This window comes from Aythya ferina, assembly GCF_964211825.1.
Source record: "Aythya ferina genome assembly, chromosome: 1".
Classification (NCBI taxonomy): Eukaryota; Metazoa; Chordata; class Aves; order Anseriformes; family Anatidae; genus Aythya; species Aythya ferina.
This window is the reverse complement of record NC_140296.1, coordinates 109,595,026-109,621,863: the sequence shown is the minus strand read 5'-3', so window position 1 is coordinate 109,621,863 and position 26,838 is coordinate 109,595,026. Positions and strand designations below refer to the sequence as shown.

The window sequence follows — 26,838 nt, the reverse complement described above, 5'->3', positions numbered from 1 at the left end:
AGTTTTGCTTCAGTAATCAACTACAGTAGGACATCATGTTTCTGTAGGGCATTTATGAAATCAAGGGTTATACTTTTAAAAGCATTTACTTGCAAATACCATATCTTTAAATGACTTTGCCCAAGGAGAAGCAGAAATCCATGCTATCAACAAAATAGGTAACTACTGTTAGTATTTTATCACAAGCTTCAAGAACTCCTCAAGGCATCAAGTTTAGGGGGAAAAAAAAGTGAGAGATTATGGGGAGGATATTTATTATTACAAACTGCAAAGTCAACAGGGACCGCTAAATGTTCTTACAGTCATAATAGCCTATCTCATGTTAATTCTAGCCTCAAGCTGTGTGACTCTTTATGTGCAGAGATAATGGGAGGTAAAACTGTATTTTTAGTTTAGCAGCAGATTCCTTCCAACCATGGAAAATAAATTAGAGAGCTTTGCAAACTAAAAATGATTTGGGCTTTGAAGGAATTCCCAGCAATAATATACAAGACTTATTACCCTGGGTACTTAGAGGGTCCCGTATGTTTATGGCTGAGAGTAGTCATTTTGATTGAATATTGCTTCAGTAACTTGTTTTCAAATAATCTGCTTTTAACACAAATATGTCAATCCTAAAAAGAAGCCCTTTTTGGTAATGTTCTTATTATTTGTACTTCCTATGTTTACCGTAGGTAAAAATAATTAGCATGTTACTCAGGAGGAATGCTGCATTAATAGTGAAGTTGTTATATTTAACTTATCTGGAATTCATCACATGTTCATATTCATATTCAATGTATAAAGACTTGTGTTAAATAGGTCCAGATTTGAGAATGTATTTGCATCTGCTCAAGTATATAGTGTTTAGAACAATACAAGTAGTAGTTCTAAAATCATGCATTACAAATGTAGGAATTCAGTTTAAGATTATTACTGTTTATTATTTGTGTTACTTTATTATCTAAGAACATGGCTACTTTGGGTTAGGAATTCAATACATGTGAAACAAAAACACACACACCCTGCACCAGAGAATATGTTGTCCCAGTACACTAAGAAATAATATGTGGACATCAACATATGGGACAGTGGAAGGAAACCAGAAGTTTTCTTACTTAGCCTTACATCCTTTCTGTGCATAGGTGTCAATGCAAAAAGATCTTAAGAAGGTATTTGAAAGATCTTTGTAGCAGCTTGTGAAGAAGTCTTTCCAACAGTGATAAGTAGCAAAGACAAAAGGTGCTTGTTTTGTCAGAAGCAATTTTTCGAACTGGTTGTGAACAGCTAGCATTAATGAAAACTGAAGGAGTCTGTGGGCAGTGAATGTGGGATGGTACAGAGGGTCTTGAAGGGGGGAGGGCCTTGAATAGAGATGCATCTGAGGTGGGTAACCAAAGGAACTAAAGTCAAAGAAAATGGCAGTGTAATCAAAGCAACGAATCAAGAAGGCTATCTTCTGCAAATCATTTTGAAGGAGCCAGATTAGCTACATCAGGGACGTAAAGATGTTGCAATCACCTGGCATCACAATAACAAGTGACTGGACTTCAGCTTGGTGACTAGATAGGAAAGGCTGGTTTAGCTGGGTTGCTCTGCAGGAGTGAGTGGTAAGATTTGTATACAGCAGAAATGATGAGGATCTGGAGATGATGCTCAGCTTGAAACCCTGAATAACAGAAGTGAAGATGGTGGTGCTTGCATTGATTACAAAAGGGAGAAGGCTGGAAGCACTGAGTAGTTGAAAGATTAAGAACACTGTCCTACAGAGCTGAATACTTATAAGTTAATGCTAGATGAACAGTTCAAATAAAGAAGTCCAGAGTAGAGAAATGGATGTGTAAGTAGTCAGAATAAATGTGATAGTAGAGGTTTTGTACTAATGAATGATACTCTTCAGAAACAGAATAGAGAGAAAGGGAATCAAAAGAGAGGGCTTTCTAAAAATTAAAACATGCATCCTTAATAGATGCTGTTTGATTCAGCATTTTTATAACAATTCTTATGGGGAAGATATCTTTTGAGAAGTTAGTAGATAAAGTAGAAGTTAGAAGATAAAGTAGAAGTATTTTAATATTTCTTTTATTCTAAGTGCATGATATTCTTCATGCCTTAAGGTAACAATTCTTTTTACTTCTGATGATTCAGCTATACTTTAAAACATTTTTTATTTTATGTTTTGAAAGCTGAGGGAAGAAACAAACATTTATTTAATAGAGTTTTATTGGTATTATTGCATCCATATGAAGAGAAATTTCTTTAAAAATTTTAAAAACGTTAATGTTTCTGTTAAGTAGAAAAGGAATACAAAAATATCTCTGAATACTGGAAATGTTAAATCAAGGATTTCTCAACTTTTTTAGTGATTTATATTTTTGCCGGCGTTCAGAAGGCTTGTCACTTATTTTGTCCTTTGAGAATAGCTATAGCTACCTAATGGTCTAATCCAACAAAAAATATGTTCAGGTCCTATATCGCAAAAGCACATATAAAACTCAAATTCACTGGTATCTACTCCCAAAACATGTATTACTAGAAAGCCAGCCATAGTTTGTATTGCATTGGGCCCTTAAGTGTTATAAAAAATGGCATATTCCTTTTTTTCATAGCTTTATGACCAGCAAGACAACATCAAGCAATTTATTGCAGACTCTGTTTATGCCTTGCAAGAGTGCAGCCTAGTACGCCCATGTGCATGCTTTGTTTTCAGCACCAACTCTGGAAGCGATTTTGAATCTCATTTCATTTTAGTTGAATCTATGTTCTCTTTGTTGTCTGTATGTGAATCTGTACTGAAAAGAAAAAAAAAAAAGTTAAATTAGGACTAATGTTGTTTTCCCTGTTTAAAAAGGCATTGGATTTATTTTAGATTAGTTCAAACTCTTTTACGTCACAGTTTCTTTCTTAACCCTTCAATACCAACTTCATACTGTTAAGGTAAACCATGCCATTTCAAGGGAAGGCAGGGGAAAAAAACTCAGCTACATGTAAATGAAGACTCAGCTCTAAAAGACAGGAAAGTTATTTGGCCATATTAACTTCAGTGTGAATTCAATGGATAATCCCCTTGTATGATAACTGAGGTATTTCATTGGTAAATGAGGTCACCAGGATGCACATGTGAGTATCTGTAGCAGTCTGGAAGACTCAGCTGTCACTGACAGAAGCAATGTTGAGCAGTATCTCCTGTCTTTCTCTGCCTGTACAACGTCACATCTCTAGAGCTGAGCCTTTTGATCTAGTTAGATCCCTATTCAGGGGGCTTGTCTGGTTTAACCTTTAAATGATATCTGAGAAAACACGTGTCTGTGGTGGCTCTTTTTTTCTTAACTTGTATGCAGTTGATGGAAAGGACTAGCTTAATAAGCGTTTGCTTGTGAAATATTACCACTAGATACTTTTTCCTTCTAATTTACTCCTTGATCCTGATATAACTGTAGTTGCTAAAAATGTTTGGAAATTATGAAACTTCGTACCATTTTATGTGGAGGGTGTGAACCACTGGTGGGTTCGATGTCCCAGTTTAGCTAAGTTCTTCTGACCCTCTTGCCTCAGAAAAATCCTTCTATCAGGTCTTGCTCCAGTTTTGGAAATGAATGAGAGAAAGGGCTATTCTGCTGAGAGAGAGTTGGTGGCTGCAACTATTTTTACTATTTTTTTATAGTGTGTAGTCTGTAAGTCTGTAGGCTGAAATCCTAGCCCATGGAGCGGAGGGGAAAGAAACTCAGCGGTATTTTTCTCCCTGTTGTCCAGGAGAACTAAACTCCTCCAAGTAGGAGGGGTTCTGTGGTCATGGGAAGTGCAGCTGGCCTGGAGGTCAGGGAACAGCAGCTCTCAATGATACACCTTTTTCACAATGGCAGTTCCTGATTGTAAATGCTCCTGGGAATTACAGAGGTTTGGCTTTTAGGAAAAGTCACTGAACAATCAGGTATTTTACATGATGCTGACAGAATTCTGAAACTGGCTGTTTTGTTCAAATGTCTGCTAATATCACTTAATAAATGAGATCTTTTGTTATTAACTGCCTGATCAGAATTACTGAGATTTGTGATGTTAGCTAAATCCACCAATGTGCAATTTAGCTTTCACTGCAGTATCAATTACAGCTGCTGCTTATGTTCATTGTTGCCATTCATGTTCATGGAATGCTTTAATAAAGGGAATAAAGAAGGGTTTTATCGTGTGCTTTCCAGTTGTATACAAAAATAGATGATACAATTTCACCAATTTTGTCTCACTTTAAAATAGCTTCCGGAAATAGTGGCCTATGAGGGAATAGGGCTGATTGACTCATTCGTTGTGCATAATTTATCCTGAAAAATTTGCATTTTTGTACATGTATTATCCATGGAGAAAAGAATTTACATTCATCTATTTGTTATTCATAATCTCGCATTAAATAGTTTATGAATTGCTGTCTGAATTTTTTAAGAAGTGCTCGTTTCACTGTTTTGTTGCATGTGATGTATGGTGGTCATCAAAGTCATCTTGACAGTTTTTGGGTCCTCACTGGAAGGCTAAAACTTTTAAATAGAGAACAATTATTGCTTTCTGTGGTTCTTTTTGGCCACATGAGAATGTGCCTCCTCGCTATGAAGAGAACTCATTTGCCAGCATTTGTTAGGAAATGGACATGGTCAAGGGGGGCGGCTGTTTAGACTTGCAGTGTTTGTGCATTCATGTTTGTGCAAGACTGTGAAATCTGGTTTTCTTGTCAGCTGTGGTGGTTCCACTCGAGTGGGCAGCTGAGCTCCACCACAACTGCTCTCTCACTCCCCCTCCTCAAAGAGGAACAGGGAGAAAATACAATGAAAAGAGCTCAAAGGTTGAGATAAGGACAAGGAGATCACTCAGTAATTATTGTAATGGGCAAAACAGACTTGGCATAGGGAGACAGTAAGATTTATTGCTTATTACTAACAAGGTAGAGAAGTGAGAAACAAAGGAAAGAAACCAAAAGCACCTTCCTCCCCATCCACCCTCTTCCACCTCCTCCCCCCAAACAGCACAGGGGAATGGGGGTTATGGTCAATCTACAGCACTTCTTTGCTGCTCCTTCTTGGTCACTCTCGTCTCCTGTGCTGTGGGGTCCCTCCCACGGGATGCAGTCCTTGATTCAACGTGGGCTTCCCACAGGTAGCAGCTCTTCCAGAACTGCTCCAGAAATGGGTCCATACAATGGGGTCCATCCCTCAGGAGAAAACTGCTCCAACCTGGGTTCCCCACGGGCAGCTCCTGCCAGGTCACCTGCTCCTGCGTGGGCTCCTCTCCACGGGCTACAGGTCCGGCCCAGAATCTGCTCTGGCAGGCGTCTTCCACAGGTGGCAGCCTCCGTTGCTGCAGGTCCACCTGCTCCACCGTGGTCTCCTCCACAGGCTGCAGTATGGAACCCTGCTCCACCGTGGTACTCCATGGGCTGCAGGGGGCAGCCTGCTTCACCATGGTCCTCACCACAGGCCACAGGGGACTTCTGCTCTGGCACCTGGAGCACCTCTCCCCCTCCTTCTTCACTGACCTTGGTGCCTGCAAGGCTGTTCCTCACTCCTCTCACTCTCCCAGCTGCTGTGTGTGGCGCAGCGTTTTTTTTCCTGTCTTAAATATGCTCTCACAGAGGTGCAAAACAACATTGCTTATTGGCTTGACTCTGGTCAGCAGTGGGGCCCTTACCAAACATGGGGCAGCTTCTAGATCCTTCTCACAGAAACCACCCCTAGGGCCCCCTGCTACCAAAACCTCGCCACATAAACCCACTACATCAGCTCAAACTTCTCTTTCTTTTGTGAGAAAGCAGTATAGCGTGGAAGCAGTGTAGGACTGGGAAATGCAATGTCTGTAGCTCCCAAGCATGAAGAGATGATGGAAACCCACTGATCAAAGTAGTGCAGGTGCCAGAAACAGTATGTGTACGTTAGCATGGTATTCCACCCACAAAAATATCCATGCCAGGCTTGTAGTTCAAGAGTTTCTTGGTTATATTTCTTAACCCTACTGAAGGAAGTTTTTGTACATTTTTGTATGTACATGCAAGTATGCCCATTGTATATATACATACAATGTTTCTACACGCTTCAGTTTTACTCTTTTATTTAGTTCTGCTGTGTGTGCACATGTCCTTGCACAGGTCTGTTTCTTTTCTTGTCAGCAAATAGGAGTAACAAACACTTCCCATTTCCTTCTCAGGCTTGTGGTATTTTATTAGCCAGTGTTTTCAAGCTGTTGTGAGCAAGCTGACCATTTGCATGGAAAAAAACAATAGTGCTGGATTGGCAGGGTCCGTTAATGAGTGCCAGGAGGAATTACTGATATAATCACACGTGCAAATATACAAAATCCCCGAATGTTAGTTTTATGCATGGTTACCACTGATGTCAAAACTATAGGATGTTGTATAATCAAATAATTTATTAGGCACAGCTGGTTAACTGCTTACAGCAAAACAACCTGTAGCTTAATTGCTCCTTCTACTGTGCTGGTTTTATGCATGTCTTTCTGGCCCCAATACCCAAAGTAGAAAACCCTGCCTTGGGCATCCTGTTGGTTGTGCAGGAAACAGTGGGTCATAACTCATCCATGTCAAATTAATGTTGTTTTCATGGGACATCGATGGCATAATGAAGGGAGAATAAGGGCATTAAGGAGAGTTAGTCCTTCAGTAGGACTTCCCCTCTGATTTCATTGGTATGCTAAATGGAATCATATATATATATTTTTTTTCCTCCTGAGGAATCATAATGTCTTCAAATAATTTCTTTGGGGAAGAAATATAAACGCTGTTGTCTTCAAGTATCAATAATATGTTTCAATTCAAATTAAATTATTTCATACATTTAGGAATACAATAAGGGAAGTTGCCACGTTGCATCTTTTCCTCTGAAGCAATTTTTCACTAGATCAACTGTTTTACTCTATAAAATACAAAGTTAAATGTCTTGCTTTGACCCATATTCTAGAATGGCAATTCAGTATTTTGATTTTATTCTCAGGATGCTCACTTCTATAGCCAAGTAGGTGAAGGATGCTGATTCTTAGTTTCTTGCAGGTCAGTTTGAACAAAACCAAGAAGGTCTGTAGGTCATTAATTGTGAAAGAAAGATTGAGAAATATTGCTTCATTTAATCATTGAAGCTTTTTACATGATGTGTTGGGTTTTCAAAATCTTCTTGATTTAGGGGCATGGATCTATTGGGATATTCAATCATGCAAGACATATCTGTGTTCAAGTTGTTCATTTATCAAGACAGATAGCTGTTAAATCCTATAATGACAGATATTTGTTTTGAAAGGAAAACAGACACCACTTTTTGCAGCTTTAATTATGTCCATATTAGAAAATTGCAGCAGTTAACTGTGGTTTTCACTGTTAAATACTTCAGAATTTTGTTAATATCTCTGGTGGTTGATACTGTTGAAAATGTCATCTTATGTCTTCATACTTTTTGTTTAGAAGCAGCGATTCCTTAAGTAAGTAAACACATTGGGACAGAAATAAAAATTAATAAAGCTCAGTAGTGGCATGAGTTAATGTATCAGGTAAAACAGTATGGTTTCCATGACTGTTTTGCCTTTTCTTTTTTCAGTGCTCAATCCAATGAGTCCGTAGTAATTCAGTGGAATTGCAAGGTCTTACTCCTTAACAAAGAAAGAATCACACAAATTGACATGGGAATTTATTTTGCAGTTGAAAATTGCAATTGGGCTTAAGCAGTTCTCCACCTTTCTTGCATGTTCTGTATTCCCTATCCCTCCTTGCTTGTCATTTGAAGGCATCTTAACAACGCAGAAATCTACCCTCTCTGCAGGCCATTTAACGCTTTCTTCATATATACCTTAGATAACATGTGTCATGGCAGGTGCTCCAGTTTCATTTTTAAATCATATAAAGTATCACCATCTGCTTTTCTCTGTAGATCTTGAGGTGACAAGCTGTGAACTCCACTGTATCTCAGCACTTGTGCCAAAAAAAAAAAAACACCCTAAAATTCCATCTCATACCTACTGCTGTGAAAGAGGTGTCTGTCTTGGCAGAACTTAACAATCTCCTTAAACATTTGTGAGATTTCTAGTTTTAACATATGCATTTTAATGGAAGGAAAAGCAACTTGAAAATTTAATTTTTAATTTGTGTTTTTGGCCATCAGATCTTGTTTAGGACATGGAATATGGCTAATGTAGTTCGTCGTTCATTTTTCTCTGCTAATTTCTGCCAAGACAAGTACCCAGGTTCACTACTTTTATTTCTGGCAGTTTTATTTATGTATTTAATTAAATTTAAAATGACTACTTTAGTCAAGGATCTTATGTGGCTGGGAGAAAATCTTCCGTGCTTACTGGTGTGGTGAATTCTAGAGTGATCTTGTCAGAAAAAGGTATTCCAACGTAACAGTTTCCAACTTGTTTTACTCACAGTGAATGTAAGGTCTGTCTCTTAATAAATCCATGAAAAATCAGTCAGCAAAATAAATTATACAGTAGGCTTTTTTTTTTTTTTTTTTAGGTATTCACATTTCCACCGTAAGAATTTTAGGGTGATTTCCAATAAACAAAAAAGAAAGGTTTTAAACCAGTGTTATAGGGTGGTGTTGTATGTATACAAGATGTATGTGTAGTATTTATCTGTATATTCTGTTTAACTTGATGACACCATCAAAAAGGAACCATTTTCTTCCATACTGCTTTTACTTTCTTCTTGAACATTCCTTAAAACTGTAGTCTTCTTCTGTATGTATTTGTGTAAGGTGTAAATGAAATTTTAATAAAACGTTACCCATCAGGGTGTTCCAGAGTGTATCGTGGTGGCTGGTTTCTGATACTTTCTTCAGTTCTTGAAATTCATAGATAGTTCTTGTCATTGTTTTATCTTCAATGGTTATTCTTTGAATGAAGATCATGTCTGGATATGATCTCTGGATTATAGTTGGATATTGCCTTTTTCTACCTTCATTCTATAACTTTTTTTTTTTTTTTCTTTCTTTTTTTTTCTTCAGTTACAGTGATATCATGGAAGACTTTGTCTTTCTCTGAAAGGATAAAATTAATCACTAATTGCTGCAAATCCCTGGTCAGCTTTCTCTGGTGTTAGGTACTTGTTCATACCATTCCTTATTGAAAAACATTGTAATTTCTTTGGCCTTGAAGGATTTTATATTCTTGATGGATTTTGATATTTCCCCAGTGATGTTACCTGTAATTACTTTGTGTATTGTTTCCTTGTCTTTGCTTTTACTTTCATGACTTCCATGTGTTTTTTTTTTTTTTTTTTTTTTTTTTTTTTTTTTTTTTTTTTTTACATAGACTTCAGGCTTATTTTACTGAAAAAAATGCAATAGATGGTTAGAGCATTTGTTGCCCCGTGAAGAGAACCAGAATCTATTAGTGCCAATTCTTGGTAGAAATGTATCTTATAATGCCTGAAATCTACCCAGCTTGTAGTTGCTTTTCCATGTTGCGATGGTTTATTTTTCACAGACTGTTTTATTCATGCTTTAAGGATTCCTGCTTTTCTTGACATAATTTATAGATATAGCTATAGCAATAACAATGCAAATAATCAGCTGTGAGAAACAGTTAAAATGTCAATCATCTAGTGCTGGTGTTGGGAGGAGAGGTTTCCCTTCCTTCATACTTCTTTTAGTTTTTTTCTCATGTCACATTTCTCACTGTGAATATTTTGTACAGACATCGAATCTTAACTCCTGAAGTATTTATGGAAATATGTATCACAGGAACAGATGATACTTTGCATTGTATATGCCTTGCAAGGGTCAGAGCTGAATGTTTAGGGGTCTGCCACTTATCTGATATACTCCTGTAAAATGGTCCAGCTTCACTGGGCACGTTCACTACATACGTCATCCTGTTCTATGCTGAAAAGGAGATACAAGGCTATCAAATGTTTTAACCACTCCTAAACAACCATTTCTGTGTTTGGTGACACCAAGAACTAGATTAGCTCGTTTACTTTCTAGTCTCCTCTCTACAGGGAGCTGCTGCTGCTGGGGGGATGGGGCCACATGATTCTTTCCCTCTCTCCTATGAATGAGTATAGAAACAGTGCCATATATTCAGTGCGCTAACATTTGCATTACAAATGCCTGTGCTGGGTTTAGAAAAGAGCTAACAGATTGTCATTGCCCAGAGCACTGGCATTACAATGATTGCTCCAATATAACATGGCTGTTAAACTTTTTCTTAACCCTTCTGCTACCTTAACCCAGTTTGAAATAATTATTTGCCTAGAGTAAGCCTTCCCAGACATATGCATTCCAATACCCATGGTGATTTGGACGAAACAGTTACCTGTTTTAATAACCACTATCTGAAATACTGTATGCATCAGATGTATGGATTTTCTAAAGTGCCAGAGTAATAGATAATGTTCAACTTACTCCCCAGTGCACTGCTGAGATTAAACCCTCAGCTGGTGGAAAAATGAAGGATTATGCAAGGCTTTTCACACTGGTTTTCTGTATCCTCTACAGTTTTCTGAGAACTGGCGATAAAATTAACATCCTTTGTCATTATGCCATTGTAAAATGCTGTTATCTAGCTTAACTTCAGTTGTCCTAATTTGATTGGTGGAAGATGGAAGGACATCTGTTTACTTAGTGAACTCTCTGTATATGAGCAGATCTAGAAAGTGGTGGGGGCTCATTTTGTGAATAATTTGTTAAAATAAACAAGGAAACAAAGGAAACAAGGAAAACAAGGAAAATCCCAAGTTTCACTTGTATTGAAGTTCCACAGCTAACTGGAAAAACTGAGTGTCTCACAAATTTTTGAACTTTTTTTTTTTTTTTTGATCTAGGTTTTGTTATCAAAATTATCAGTACCACCCTAAAAGAAAGAGTATTAACATTAGGGTGGGAATAATGGGAACTCTTGCAGGGGTGAAAAAAAAAAAAAGATTTTTGACAATTTTGCTAAATATAGTCTCAAAAAATATTTGTATGACATTTGAGGTTTATCATATTCTCGTCTGCTTATTCTTCCTTGGTCATGGTCATCTATTTTTATCCCCCAAATGCTTCAAAGCTTTTTATAGGTCACTTCTTAGTGTTTCCCATCTCACTAAAGAAAAGCAGATCTGTGTACGCATCCATGAGATCCAAGTGTGATTATGAAATTTATTCATCTTCTTTGCAAAGCATAGCTGCCAAATGCCAAAGTGTTCTTGTTCATTTGTACAAAAAAAAAAAAAATAAAAAAAAATAATCCACTTCCCTCCCTCAGTAATAGAATGCATCTACTGGAAAAGGTGGTGATCTTAATTACAGCCTGCAAACCTAACAAAAGTATTTAAACTTGGTTGCTTAAAAACAGCTCCTCAGAGTCTCATAGTCAAGCAAGCAAACAATTGGCATTAATGCATTTGGATTCAAATTCAATTATGTTGTATTTTGCCTTTTAACAAGGTCAATTTGCTTGTATCTCTCAGGAAGGCATAGTCTGAACAATCTGGTTGTTGCTGGGACATGTTAGCATTTTAACAGAACTTCAATTTTCTTAAAATAGTTTTAAAACAAAACAAAACAAACAACTGATAAATATGTCTTGTGCTTTTAGAAACTCCATCTCACAGTTGTCTCTGAATTATTAGTAATGTTGCAGAAATGTCCATGTTCACTGGAAAGTATAGTCTTCAGTTTCCAAAGATTTTGCAGGATATGGAAGACCACTTCTTTCAAACTTGGTTCAGTTCAAACACCACTGTCATCAATTTCTTTTACTCAAATGTGTCATAGGATGGTTTTACTGGTGGCTGCAACTCCCAAGAGCATGTTGGAAATTCACAATTCTTCAACATTCTCATTCCTTTGCTTTAGTCTTTTTTCAAGGAAAACTTGTAAATATCTTTAGAATTTTACCTCACCTGAGACATTAATTCAGCTCCAGGAAAGTTTTAATGTGATGAATCAAAAACAAAACATGTTTTGCTGTGTTCATTCAATAAATTAAAACTTTGTTTGAACATATATTAGCCTTTAAACTTAGTATAGTTTTATATTTAACTAGTTAATATTAGTATTTTGTATCATGATGTCATCTTCCATTCTCAACTGATATTACCAAAAAAAATCCCTCTCAATAGCATACAAAATATCCTTAATGTTTATGTAAGTTGCAAGTAGTCATGTTTTCTTGCACTGTTATCTGAAAGAAGAATGTGTGCTTATGTGTGTATACACACACACACACGCACCTATATATATATATATATATATGTACACTAGATGCCTACTAGATGTACTAGTACATCTAGTAGGTAACAGCAATGTGTACTTTGGAGGAGAGACATAAGTAACCAGTACTATCTGAAAAGTATTACCATTATGTAAAGGATCTGTATAACATTTGAAGAATGAGAATTTCAGAAAATATACGAAATAAAACTATTTCAGTGCAGTTATATGAATCTGAAATGAAACTTGCTAAAAACAGAGACATGATGCCCACTTCTGTGGCTGGGAAACACATCCAAATTAATGCTTTTCTTTGTCTTCTCATCCAAATATCCTATATGGAGCAAGAAGCTCAATGTGTTAAAAAAAAAAAAAAAAACACAAACAAACAGGTATTTTAAGTAGTCTCTTATTTCGGATAAAGATATCATATCTGGTGGGCTGGTGACATGTACAAAAGTCACGTCATTCCTTTTTTTTTTTTTTTTTTTTTTTAGAAGACTGTTTTGTGGGGGCTGTTTGTTTTTTTACTTTTTTTGACTCTTGGTGCTATAGTATACCATTATTATTTCACTTATGACTGGCAGATAAAATTTTCCATAAATATTCTATGTAGAGAACAAAATTGTTTAACATGCGAATGTTTTGAAACTGTGAAAAAAGATATGTCATGGTCAACAAAATTAGAAATCGTAAAACTCAATTCCAAAAAAAAAAAAATGTGCAAATGTCATCAGAAATAATAAATAGGATTCTGTTGCTGTGGGATAGTTGTTGCATCTTTCTGTTTGTGGGAGAAAAGAGCTATTTCTGCAATTATTTTAACTATTTCATCAATCTAAAACAATGTATCATTCTGAATTTCAAGAATGGATTTTGGCTGAAAGAAAAGGGCAGACTCGTGATTATTGAAATTTTAGACATAATATTTTATCAGCAGTTTTAGCAGCTGTACTCGAGTACTATAGCACATAAAATCTAATTAAAATGTAGACTAAACTGATGGCAGTGAAATTGGAGGGGGAGGATTGTATCCTATGAGTCTCTTCTTTTCTCCTCCCTTTCATACGTGTACCTTTGCCATTTTGTTCATTAGTAGTCAAGCAGCCCCCTTATGAGCTCAAAATGTGTGAGAATCTGCTGTTGTTTGGCATGCCACTGTTGGAAAGCAAATACATTGCCTGTTATTTGCTATAGTTTTGCGTGATCCTTGATAACTTCTCTGGCCAGGCATTTTCAGCTATCAAACGTTGGAGTCCTGTTTTGGTCTGTAAGTTTACTCTGTGTCATTTTAACAAAGATTTAGATGAGCAAACTGGGTTTTACATGAGTTTATAAGGTAACAATGAAGTAAAAACAGCTAACCACCCACCACAGTGATTACTATTTTACTTAGCTTGGTGGTAGCAAATCTTGCTTCATTTTTTGTACAAAGAATGACAGCTGAGTACAATGTTTTACTGACTGTGTCAGTCTGGCATATAAATGTGCTATTTTCTTGATGTGTACTAAAGGCTTCAGACAGGATTACAGAAGCTGAATAAAGAGCCAAATGTGCCATAGCTTGCTTTTACTGACGAATGTGGCTTGGGCTAGCTGTCAGCAGGGCTTAGAGAAAACTACCTTTTAAATTGGGACTGTGCCACATACCTAGTGAGCTGCTTGCTCTTCTGAAAAGGAACAGTTATTTCATGCACGAGTCTGCATTGCTGAATTCCTGGATTGAACTCCTACTGTTAGAGCTGGATGTTATCAGCAAATTATTCATTTCCCTCTGTGTTTTTTTCTTTTTTCTTTTTTTTTTTTTTTTCTTTTTTCTACTGTATTTGTTTTGGAAAACATACAGTTAATGGTGGAAGGTGGGTTTCTTTGTGGTGTTTATTGTTTTTCTTGAGAACTTAGCAAGGGGAGACTAATCCAAAAATCAGCTGGTGAATTCTAAATGTTAAATGGAAACAAATCATGTGAAAAAAAAGCAGCAGGTCTGTAAAGGATCCATTCCTTAAACATTTTAGGTAGGTGCATAAGAAAAGAAGTTCCTAAAGCTTCCTGGATTTGTAGTCAGCACAAAATACTGCAATAATATTTGTAACATTTGCGTCTTGTATCCCTGTTTTCATTAAATGCAGAGATGTGGAAAAAGTTAGGGTGATTCAATAGTCAGTGGCAATTTTTTGAATCTCTAGTACTTGATTTTGAGCTTATGGAGTTTTCATGTCTCAAATGGAGCAAAACAAACAAAAAACCAAAACAACAACAACAATTTGTTCATGTTCCTCTGCACTCTTCTCAAGACCTGATCTTACTGAAATGGTAGCCTCATATGGATTTTGTGAGTGTCCTGTAAGCACTGTAGAAGTGAATACCAAAACTCTGAGTTTGTGTTCCACTGCATATCTTAGAGAAGATATGTAAAGAAACAATGAAATAATAGAGGCATCTCTTACTATGGTTTGTTTTTGTTTGACTGCTATGCTTGTTTGTCTCTACTTCAGGCCAGTTTTCACACTATAAAATACTTAAAGTGTTTTCTTTCAGAGGGGTTTTGTGTTTAATGTATAATATTCCTGCATAACAGAAGAAATAATATTCCTGCATAACAGAAGAAAAAAAGGTTTGTTCTGTAATAATTAGCTGATATAGTAGAATAATTAGAAGAAGACAAGGAGTACTAATAAAGTTATGGCATAGTCTGAAATTTTTTTCCAATGAAAACTCCTTATCAAATACAGCGAACCTTTTTCCTGCTGTCCCTCAGGAGCATCTCCATTTCTTGAGAAGTATATAAGATTTTTGCATGTGTTAGGATGATTGGCAGTATTTTCAATACATTTTCCAATTATCTCTGCAAACACTGACAAATCCAGTTATCCAGTTGCCTACAGTTTTTTGTTTGTTTGTTTTTCCCCTAGTTATACTACTCATTATTTAAATAAGTTAAAGGAAATAAATACTTATAGCACAGCATGTCTTTTTGTGGCAAGTATGAAAAGTTGGATCGTTTTTGAGGGTGAACTGGATTCAGTGAAACCATGTAAATACTTTTACAGTCAATTAAGTCCCTTGAGCTGACCTAAAGCAGTTATAGGGTGTAATGTGCTGCCCTACTCTACACTGTCTGGAATTAGTGCTTTGTCACAATAAAGTCCACTAACAATTTCATGTGCAAGAGCTCACATATCTCAAGATCATATACTCCATATTTGGCAGTGGTTTTAATTCTCAATATAAAATACTTTCAGTGAAGAGAAAGTTTTATAGATTGTTCCTCCTGCTCTGCCCCCAGACCCTTCAAGGACTTCATTATACATCCTATATCAAGCCTGCTAATAGCAGCTGAAACGTTATTGTTCTTGGAATTTTAAGAAGCAGAGTCAGGATTGCCAGGCATTGAGAATTTTTTAAGTATAAAACTGTTTATTTGTGGGTGTATATGGAATTCATAATCTATAATGTCTGGTTCATTCCTCTCCCACCCCATACCCCTTGGTCAATGGCTTAGCTTGGAAAAAAAAAAGGCAGTGAATGGAAAAAGCATATACCAAAGTAAATCTAAAAATATGTATGTAAATAAATATAAAATAAATATGTAAATCTATTTCGAAAGTGATATTCTTGATGTTAAATCTTTAAAAGGCTTTCACTGTCTTCATATCATGCTGTTACCCAGCATCCTGTCTAAGCCTATTACTGCTCCTACTTGCTGCCAGCATATTCATTAGCTATCTGACCTTTCAATTCATAAGTGGGGATTCACAGGGAAAACATGTTTAATTTCTGCTCCTTCTCGTGTTCCTTCTTCTTATTACTTCTTCACTTTACTTCTAATCTTGCATGTTTACAAATGGCACCATGGTGCCTAGTACTCAACAACCTTCTGATGCTAAGTCTTGTAAATGGGCAAACAGAAGTGTTGTCTACTGTGTTCAGATAGTATGAGGGGAAATGCTGACAGGACTTTCCTGACCTTTATTCCTCATGGTTTTCTGTGTTGTATAGGATCTTTTGATGAACAGAGATGGAGCACAGGATGTAATGGGGTGCGTGGAGAGACAGTAAAATGTGTGAAGCAAACAGTCAAAAGACAAACTTTTCCATATGTGCTACCATAGCCCATCAGAGGACAGCAAGGCATAAAAGAATGGAAGCATACACTATCACAAGTTGTTTGGACGATGAGGGAGGTGTTCAGAACCAGCTATCATACCATATGCTTCCAGGCTGAAACGGGAAGGCAAGGGAGACATGGCTCCTGATGAGAGCATGGATGAGAAGGAGAGGGAAATCAAAGAAAAAGCTGCAGAATATGTGAGGAGCTTAGCAAGTAGAAAAAGGCTCTAAAGAATAGAGATACAGCATGTTAAAAGGAAAGGACATTGAAACCTTAAAAGAAAACAGCTAGGAAAAAATGCTGAAGGTAGAAGTGGTGTTGCAAAGACTTGATTGAGGGCTAGCAGTCAACATAACTTAAGACCTAGGTGCCATCTTGCATAGCCTGAGAAGTACTTTGACCAAGAGCTTATATGATTTTCTAATTTAGAACTGTCCTTTGCATCATGCAAGCTAGGAACATGTTGGGGGACTTCATGGTTGTTCAGCCTGCTCATTTGTTCAGACTTTCTACCCCTTTAGCCACTGGAGTGTGTTTTGTGTGCATCTAGGGCAGATTGTCAACACAAACATAGTTCTTGTGGACCATTCAACTATCTGAACTTGTGTGCAGTTAGCAGGGACAATCGGGGGGCTTTGCTTGCAGTGTTTTTATGCTCTGCACTAAAACAGTAATGGAGCCCCACTCTGCACAAGCGTCTTCCAGTATGCACTACACATGATGTAGTAATCAAACAAGTCATTCAAAGTCTCTTAAAATCACTTGTCTGCATTTGCATACGTTTCAGTAGAACTGGCAGAACATCAGTTCCCCAGCTCTGTGATAAGGTGTTATGCATTTTGCATGCACTACTGTGAACTAAATACAGTTTGGTCCTCTGTTAGGACCACAATTCAGATGGGTAACAAGTGTAACACCTCGCAGATATTACAGCAAACATTGCAGGTAATTAGACCATAAACCTCCACTAAATGATGTCCATTTTAAATTGACCAACAGATGGCACCATCAGTCTCCTTTTCTCTTGTGGCTTAAAAACAAATCTTAAGCAACTGTTGTATGGATCTCTGCTGCTAAAATCAGTAATATCTTTCTAATTAATATTTCATTTAAATTCCTAATGTCTCATAATAACACTTAAAATCTGTGCACGCCTACATGTGCAGAGAAACAAATTATAAGGATACATATTCGTAAATTTAACCTATAATGTTCCTTTTAGTATGTTAAATGGTTCTTATTTTCCAAGGGGTTTATAATTCAAGTCTGAATTTGAATAATTTAAGTAGAAAAGGCATTGAATGTAGTCTTCTCAGTGGAAGAAAACAATAGTGGAGAGCTGAAAAATGGTTTGAAAACTGATGGAACAAGTTGAATTGCATAAAAAAAATAGACTGCACTAATGTCTGGAAGCCCAACCTTTCTTTTTACTCAAATTTATAGTAAGTTTTGATAATATTCTGTAACTTTCAGATGGCTCTTCAGGATCCACAGAAAACACCATCAGCTGGTACAAATGATGATTTATAACAGCTACAGTTCTCTTAAGTTATCTGAATAGCTATTGAGATTTTTTAAATGAAATGTTAGTGAGGAAGTTTCAGGAATAAGATTTACCTGGACACAAAAGAAAAAGAAGATGAAGTCATAAAGAAAGAGAGTGCAAAGTAAAGTTTAAAGGAATTGTTATATGGTTTTGAAGAGAGAAATCCAATGTAGTGCAGGCATTTATCTTTGTTTAGTTACTACGGAAGAGAGAGACTGCTGAGGCTGTACAGTGTGCTGCCACCCTTGCAATAAATATATATATATTTTAATATTTATTTCTTATGTTTATATGGAATTTACTCTGTTTTAATTTGAGCCTAATGTCCCTTGTCTTTTCACTAGGCACAGCTGATAATAGTCTAGTCCTATTACCTTCCTGCATCCCCTACTTGATAAGAACTCTAGTTCCTTCAACATCTTTCTGGCCCTTTGCTGGGCTTGCTCTTGCATGGCCCTATCTGGTCCTGGGAAGTAAGGAGCTGGACATCGCACTCCTGATGTGTTCTCACCAGCACTAAGGGCAAGAATCACCTTCTTGTGTTCACAGGTAGCATGCCACTTGTCCCAGCTGCCTTGACAAAATAATGTCACTTCAGCAAGTTATAAAGGCTGTTTTTGAATTTTAGCACTATATAATTTACCATTTTATCTTAAAAGGTGTTAACTGTTTGTACTATATGGCCTGTTTTCTGCAAGGGCAGCAACGGCATAAAAAAAATGTTTATCAACCAGAATACTACAGAAAACTCTAGGCTAGCTTCTCTACAGTTGTTCTTCTTGGATGGTCAATATCTACTTTGTGCAAAGCATCTATAAAGTATAACTGCTCTGAATCACTTGGTTTTACCAGCTGTTGTTTGATTTTGCACAATTGTGTGTGATTGAAGAAAATATCAGTAAGGCGTGAAAACAGGTTTTATTTTAGTAAGAAAATAGCAGTATTATTCCAAATCCCTTGTGGTGACTGAATACAAATAAAATACAAATTCATCTGTGAGGGTTTAAGAAGGTAGACACAGAGCCTAGTCAGATGTAAAGTCAGATTCCTTTAAGTCAAGGCTTTATTTATTTATTTATTTATTTATTTCCTGGAGGTATTTTTATCACCATAAGTGTTTCAATTATGTTTTAATTAAGCTGTATGATTATAAGTGCTTGTCAACAGAGGACATCTATCTGCATAATTAGAATGATAGTGTAAGGAATAATTACAGAATATAAGAAGTAGCTAAAAATGAGTCAGCTGCAGCGTAGTTGAATCCTGAGCAGCCACTTTACATTACTTGCCCCACCTGACTTTGTCCTTAAGTCACTGGTTTGCAGTCCACTCACGCTATGTAACTTTAAACTGGCTTAGGAAAGCGTGTAAAGCAAAAACTTAGATTGAAATGGAGGGAAAATAATCAACACATCATCCGTAGCTTCTCCTGTATCACAATACAAAGTGTTCCAAAACAGACGGAGATCATTCTTCAGCAGATGCTAAATAAATGCATGTCCCACAATAAATTCTGTTTAGACTTCCCCAAGGCCCATGTTAGCATGCTATTTAAGCACATGCTCAAATCCATTTGGATTTCATGAAGTACTTAAACTCTATTTAGGATGTGTTATGTAAAATGAAATGTTGCAAAATCAAAATATATTAATAAATGCCTACTTTATTAAGCTAGGATTTGTTATCCTTTTTACATCAGAGCTTTGCTTAGGTAGTATTTAATTTGTAAGTGTATATATATTCTTTTTGATTGGCTTTAAGCTGCTGGAAATCAGCAATAATATGTGAATAAATTATTCTCCATTTCCGGTCTAATTTCAAGGACACAGTGGAATTTAATAGATTTTTTTTTTTTTTTTTTTATTGTTGTTCATAAAGTCTGGAGGGAACAGGATCAGGCCTTTACATTCTTAAAAGGTGCTTTCCAGAAAGCCTTAGATTTCATTCAGCATGTACATGTTTATATTTTACAATCCCTGAGAACACCTATGGAGAAGTCCAAAATGAATGAACGTGAATCCAAATTTTTATGCAGAATTCTAAAATCTAACACCTCTTAATTGTTACCCATAGAATAAAAACCTGAGAGTTGGAGTGAAAGCTTCACAAAAGGATGCGCCATTTCTAAATTCTAAAATAATAAAAATAATAATAAAAACCCTACAACTGTATGCAGCTTTCAGCATGGTTGCATAGTTTATATAATATATATATATAAATATATTATGTATTAATATATTATATATTAATATAATATATTTATATATATATATATATTTAGGAGTCCTTGACTTTCATGTCATAATTATTTTCTATAACCTGGCTTTTTAAAAAGAGAAGAAACCAACAGTTTTTTATTTTGAAAAGTGTTTATTCAATAATACAGCTGGTGAAAAAAGGTGTTATTTCTTTTCCTGCAAATCTAAGGGAAAAGTTCTGTGTTAAGAATTTTCTTCGTGGCCTCAGGAAGGCAGTGGTAGTTTTCATTTAGCTTTGCTGGGCTTTGCATGAGGTTCGTGTTCTGTTGATTTATGGAGAGCAGGGATAATTCGATAAGATACAAAGTACTGTATCTTAATTTGTATGTTGGAACCTCACTGTAAATTTATTGTCCAGGACATTTCCCTTTCATAATTAAATTGCACTAGCTATTTTTATTGCCATTCCCTGGGATAAATCATTGATCTGAGAGCTTTCATAAACTGTATCTCTATTGCTCACCTTTTTATTACAGGTAAGGGATTATTTCTTTTTTACTGTCATCCTGGGGGTCTTGACAGAAACTTAGCTTCTATAGGTCTCTGCCTTCTAATTTATTTGTTGACTGGAGAAACCTTGTATTAATAAGGTTTTTACATATTGCCCATACTGTTGTGTTCTCTTTAGTGAGATGCAGGCACATTTCAATTTCCTATGGAATTTTTTAACCTGATTGGTTTCTATTCTTTAGGACATCTATCACATCCTCAGGCAGCATGCATAAATTCTGCTACTATTAAAAGAATTTGTATGACATACAATAACAAAGACACAAATTCAGGAAAGCAAAGCATCAAGTTTGTATTCTGTTGTAGCAATAAAATCAGAAAAACCATAGTGGAATTGTGAAGTTCATTCAGAGTTTTCCTGGAAGACAAAGAAAAACAATAAATTCATAATTACTTTTTGGAATAGGTCTTTTCTAGAAAAGAGTTCAAAAGGCTGAAACACTGATGAAAATGCAACTAATAGACTTGTCTGTCAAAATAAAATGAAGCTCCAGGCATGAGAGCTAGAACACGAATCTAAAGCAATGCACAAGAATTGTAAACAGTGTAAAATGTGATTGCAGCATTTAACAGTTATGCTTCAATGTCATAAACATTAGCCAATATCACATTTAGTAGAAATTAAACTGCCTTGCTTCCCCAGCATGATGGGAAAATGTAGTAATCATTCTAGTTGCTTCTTCTACACATCTGTCCCAAGATTTCTCTTGGCAAAGAGCACACTCGTTGAAAGTTTCTTCTCCTTTTGGGGGATTTGTCAGAATTTTACCCAATATTTATGTTGATTGGAGAGCATTGCCACCTCAGTCTCAAAATTTTAGCTTTTTGATACGTACACATCATTCATTGTAGCTCTGCTTCTTAAAATTCTGTGAGGTGTGTTAGTAATGGGTAAAAATGCAATGTGATCTGTTCTCTTCCTGTTTTTACAGGAAAGAGAAAAGGGAATTAAATCTGACTTTTGCCCCTCACCTTAGATTATGTACCCAAAGGTTATAGTGAAACCTTGATGGCAGTTTGAACTCTGAAGCTGCCTGCATTAAAATATGTTAATGTTCAAGTGTATTTTTCTTAGTCTTTGTTGGGTTTGATTAAATTTCTGAAATTGGAGATGCTCCCTCTGGTGGTTAGTTTATCACTTAACATCTTTACATTTTTTAAAGCTGGTCTCCATAGTCTAGGGGATAAAATACTGGTAAAGATGAATTGTTGGTTCAAATTATGTTGAAAATGCAGCAATGTTTTTCAATTTACACCCAGCAAAGGGTCATTACTTACAAAAGGTCATTACCGATAGGACTGTCAAGCGTGCCTGAACTTATTACAAACTTACCTGCACATCTCAAACACGACCTTTGACGTCTGAAAAATTAGTTCAGCCCTCTCTTGACAGAGATTGCTAACACTGAAGTTCAGGAAAGCTGTAGCATGCTAAATTCAAAGAGTATCTTGCCCAATCTAACTACAGTGTATTTATATAAATTTACTGGTCTCCTAGCAAAAGAAAACACTAGTTTTATGTTATGTTGTGAAAGAAAGGAACGACTCTGAACAGCTTTTTAATTAGAATATAATTTCTTGTCCCATCTTGTTTTGTGTGTGTGTGTATGTGGGGAATATCTTTTCCAGAAGAAAACAAAACAACAACAAAAAAAAGACACTTAAATTTCAGTGCTAAATGCTCTTAACATTATCTTTAGATTAGAGTTATTTCTTTTGTAATCAGTTCATTCTGCTACTTGTGATTTGACTGCAATGCTGTTTAAACTTTGATACTGCACTCATTCTTTCATCAAGGAAACATTTGTAAAGCTGAGGATTAAAGAGCAATCAAGCAAACAAACAAAATCCCTATGAATATTCTTTTCAGTTTTGATGACAGCTTTCATAAATTTTGTCATTTTGGTGTTTTCCTTAGAAGGCTTAACTACTGGAATCAATAAGTTGAACTGAGAACATGGGCTTTCGTTAGAATGAAATACCATAAGAAGTCTGCCTTTGCAGAAAAATGCTTTAAAATATTGAACTGATTGCAGTCTGTTGATTCACAAGTGAAAAGGCAAAGTTAAATAATCACAGATTTCATGACATTGAAACTCATCTCAAGAGTTTTGGAAGCCAGGTTGCTGCTTTTCCTTGAATTTCAGAATACCGAGATTTGGAACAACTGAACAACATCTGCTGAAAATAAAGATGTGTTACAATTATACTGAGCAAGAAAAGAACTGGTCCAAGTTCAGAAACTCTTGAAAAACAAAGAATTCATTTTTTTCCTGTTTTCCATCCCGTTCCATGCCTTTTCTTTCAGTTTTAATGAATGTGTATTTTTCCTTTATCTCTCACGCAATTGATGGTATTCCAAATTTAGGCTTTTCATGTGCTCACTATTGCTAACTACAGCTGTTCAAAAATGAGATCTCTCTCCTGCCTTCTCTCCCCAGGGTAACCAGTCCATTGGTCATAATATCAGGATTTGAGAAAATTAAGAAATTTTTTTATCCTCTTTAAAAGTTCATTTTCTTTGGATTTCTAAGTGATTGAAACTAACTTTTTAGTGGGAAAGCAAAAGTTCTGCAGATTTTTTTTATCTGAACAGTTAAGTATTAAGGAAAAAAAAAATCCAACATTGCTATGATGATTTTAAAAAATCATGCCAGCTAGCAGTGATGTGCAGTTTCAGTTTGTAGTCAGCTTTCCTCATTATCCTGATGAAGCAGAACAAACTTCTATTTTCATATCTTTTTGCACATAACACTGTCAGTCTGATGCAACCTCTGCAATTCAAATGTGTATGTGCACCTGATCTGGGTGAAAATGAATTGTTGCCAGGTCAAGCCAACTTCCATGTAGATAAGCAAACTGACCACACAGCCGCAAGGTTGCTACCAGTGTCCAAATGGAGACAGCAAGAAAATAATTGTAGGTTTTAAGGGAGAGTGGCAAAGAAGAGAACAGTGAGTTTGGGGTTACTTCATTAGCAGCCTATTGTTTATTTGAGACATAAATCTAGAGAATCAGGTTTCTTTGGTTCTGATTTACAAACAGATCTGCTTGTTTTTCAAACCTTTACACACCATTGTAGGAACAAAGATTAAGAGAAAGCCAAGGAAGCATCTCTGAGTGCAAACTTCCCCCTTGTGGATTATAATAAAGAGATTCATTGTTATTGTTCTTTATTCCATTATCTTCACATTCTCACGTGGGACCAGCTCAGTGAGGCTTGTATAGCAAAAGTATAAATCACTCTGAACTGTGGCCTGTTGTTTCAAGAAGAATGGACAAGAGCAATGAGGTATGAGGAAGGGAGAGCTATGAAACTTATGCCTCTGACATATCTGAAGTTCCTTTTAGCATTGCTGTAGGCAGAATAAGAAGGAACACATTTCAATTTCAATCAGCATTTAGAGAAGAGGATGAAAGCAATCTAATTTAATTAAACATATTAACAAATTTATTGTCACACTTGGTGGTTTAAGCTTTTAGTTCACTTTTCTAGCAGATTTGAAGCACTTCTGGAAATTGAATAGTCTCTGTAGTCTCAAAGATTTTAGAGATATTTGAGGTTTACTTTTTTTTTTTTTTTTTTTTTTTTTTTTTTAATTTTTCATCAAAACTATAGTAGGGTATCAGAAGGGTAGCCTTACAAAGTATAGTGGCCTGCCTGATCTAGAGATCTTTTCAGTTACTTAAATTTCCTTGTCGTATAAAGAATTTCAGATCTGCAGCCTACATAGGAATGAATGTGTACCTGCACTGACTGAGTACTCCTGTGGAGAGAATCTTAAGGGAAATAAACTGCTTCCTCTTCCTTATGTTTAGGCACCTACTAGTCATCTCAAAGCATTACCAGATGCTTTCAAGGAAAAAATAAGTTCAAACTGATCAACTGTGGAAAATCCCAGCCTAGAAGAACGTACCTCCTGAGGGGAAAGTTGTATTTTTTTAATAATAGTTTATATTCCTTTTTTTTTTTTTTTTTCTTTAAGCAAACAAAATATTGAAATGTTAGCTTTCATGTAGAACACTATTAAAAGAATCCTGCTGAGCCATTAATATAATAATATATGTGGCCTTTGAATCTAATGGCTTAATAGTTATTTTGGGAAATTTAAATATATTTTCATGAAGGTCTCCAAGCAAAGATCTACTAGCCTCGTGTGTAATACCTTTGTGTTTTTTTTAACTAACATTGAGCCTGCTGACAGCAGCTGCCTGAAGGTGCAGAGCATCTCCCAAAAACTCCAAGACTCCTTCAATTCTATTGATTTTTTGTAGTAGAAGTCAAGTTTGATAAATTCAGCTTAACAAGGAGACTTCAGCTCTGTACTTATTATCAGTGTTGTTGATAACTGTCCAGACAAAGCTGCTTCATTGTAGAGACATTGTTTTTGCTTCATTGTTTGGACATTGATTTATATTAACAAGTGCCACATACAGTTCCTCCTGTGTCTTTTAATCTCAGTCACAATCACCTGTGCTCTCTTATTTCCACAATGATTAGTGATGTTCAAAACTTTCATTGTGCTCCTGGGAATTTGTGTGTAGCTTTTAAAACTATTTGTGGCTATGCAGTGCTCTTAAGGTATTTGGAATTAATATCTGCTGTTTGTTAAATATTGACTAACTCCCAAAACATTTTTACTGTTGCACATCTAAGTCTGTATGTGTCTGATTAGCAAAGCAAATGAGACAAAGTTTACATATGTTGCCTAAAAAAGGGAATTTCAAAAATTCTTTTCTACTACTACAGATGAGTAACATATGTTCTGTGTTTTCTGAGATGCAAACCCTGAGCACTGTAGAAAAATTAAGAGATCCCTGTGTCCTAGAAGTCACATGTGCTCTGATTTAATGACTAAACAGAATACACGGCACAAATCAGTGAAAACCTGAGTGCTGAGAGAGCATACAAGGAGATGAAATAATGTCTATATAAGACTTGGACGTTTCATAACAATCATGTGCTGCATCAAGTAATTTATTGAGACTCTTCTTGCATACCTAATGTCTGAAAAAAAAAAAAAAAAAAGAAAAAGCAGACTGAGCTGGATCCTTATGTAAAAGATGGAAGAGCGTGTTTGTGAAGTTGGAGAGCCTTTTTTTTGGGGGGGTGGGGCTAGAAGGGGACAGATGTAGACATGCAGTTATGTGCTTTACTGGATTTGGATTTTGGCTTGGGAATGTTCAGGAGTGAGTGATTGTGTCTTTAATAAGCTGAATGAGGACACTCACAATGAAGTTTAAAAGAATAACATGATGGCAAATGTCTCAAGAATTTTAATACTTTGGAATATATGCTTAAACTGTGCTTTCACTGCTTCCAAGGCTTGCTCATTGCTCTTAAAGAGACATTTCTGGGGGTGTCTGTTACAGTAAACATTCTTATTTGGCTTTGGCTAGCCTTGTTGTCTGAAAGGACAGACAGTTCTCAAGTGCTGCTAGGGGGCAGGATAGTTTTGCCAGTGCTTAAGCAACTGGGGTCTCGTCTTTTCGAGCTACTCTGTTACTCTCGGTGGGACTAGAAAATGAATGTTGTTTCCATCATTAATTTATCTATAACAAGGAGATAGATAGGGCAAGTTGTTTGCTGTTAAAATGGGAGGTAGCTGAAGGATGCCTGTAGGATTTGTCAGCTCTGAGTGACAAACTGGAATTATAATGGTCCACAGAAGGTTGTAAAGTATGAACCCAACCAAATAAATAGGAAGCAGACATGACAGTAAAGATAACTCACTCTCTGAATTTTTCCATTTGTTATTCAGAGACTGTTTTGAAAGCATAATTATCTCTCTAAAGCTGTTCATTTAAAATTAGCATCATAAATTGTTTATTATTCTTTAAACAAAATCAGAATTTCTTTTTTTTTTTTTTTAAATCCTACTAGTATTTCCTACTCCATGTACTCTCTCTCTCTCAGTAGAAGAGAGAGAGACAGAGCTACTGGAGGGAGGTCCAGTGAAGATCCACAGAGATGATTAAAGGACAAGAGCATCTTCTATCAGGAGAGGATGAGAGAGCTGGGACTGCTCAATCTGGGGAAGAGGTGGCTCAGGGAATCTCATCAATGTATATATTTACCTGAAGGGAGAGTACATAGAAGACATATATACCTGAAGGGAGAGTACATAGAAGACAGAGCCAAGCTCTTTTCAGTTGTGCATATTGCCAGGACAAGAGGCAATGGGCACAAGCTGAAACACTGAAGGTTCCATCTGAATATCAGGAAACACTTTGTTACACACTTCTTTATTG

General features: G+C 36.1%; 1 long non-coding RNA gene across 2 annotated transcripts in view; it reads left to right on the top strand.

The window, feature by feature from the left end:
• Window positions 1-26,607, top strand: part of LOC311444006 — a 29,011-nt gene extending 2,404 nt beyond the window's left edge. For both annotated transcript variants that reach the window (XR_014697615.1, XR_014697616.1), the window contains exon 3: window positions 26,471-26,607. This is a non-coding gene — a long non-coding RNA (uncharacterized lncRNA). The remainder of the gene's footprint in view (window positions 1-26,470) is intronic.
• Window positions 26,608-26,838: the final 231 nt, after the last annotated feature.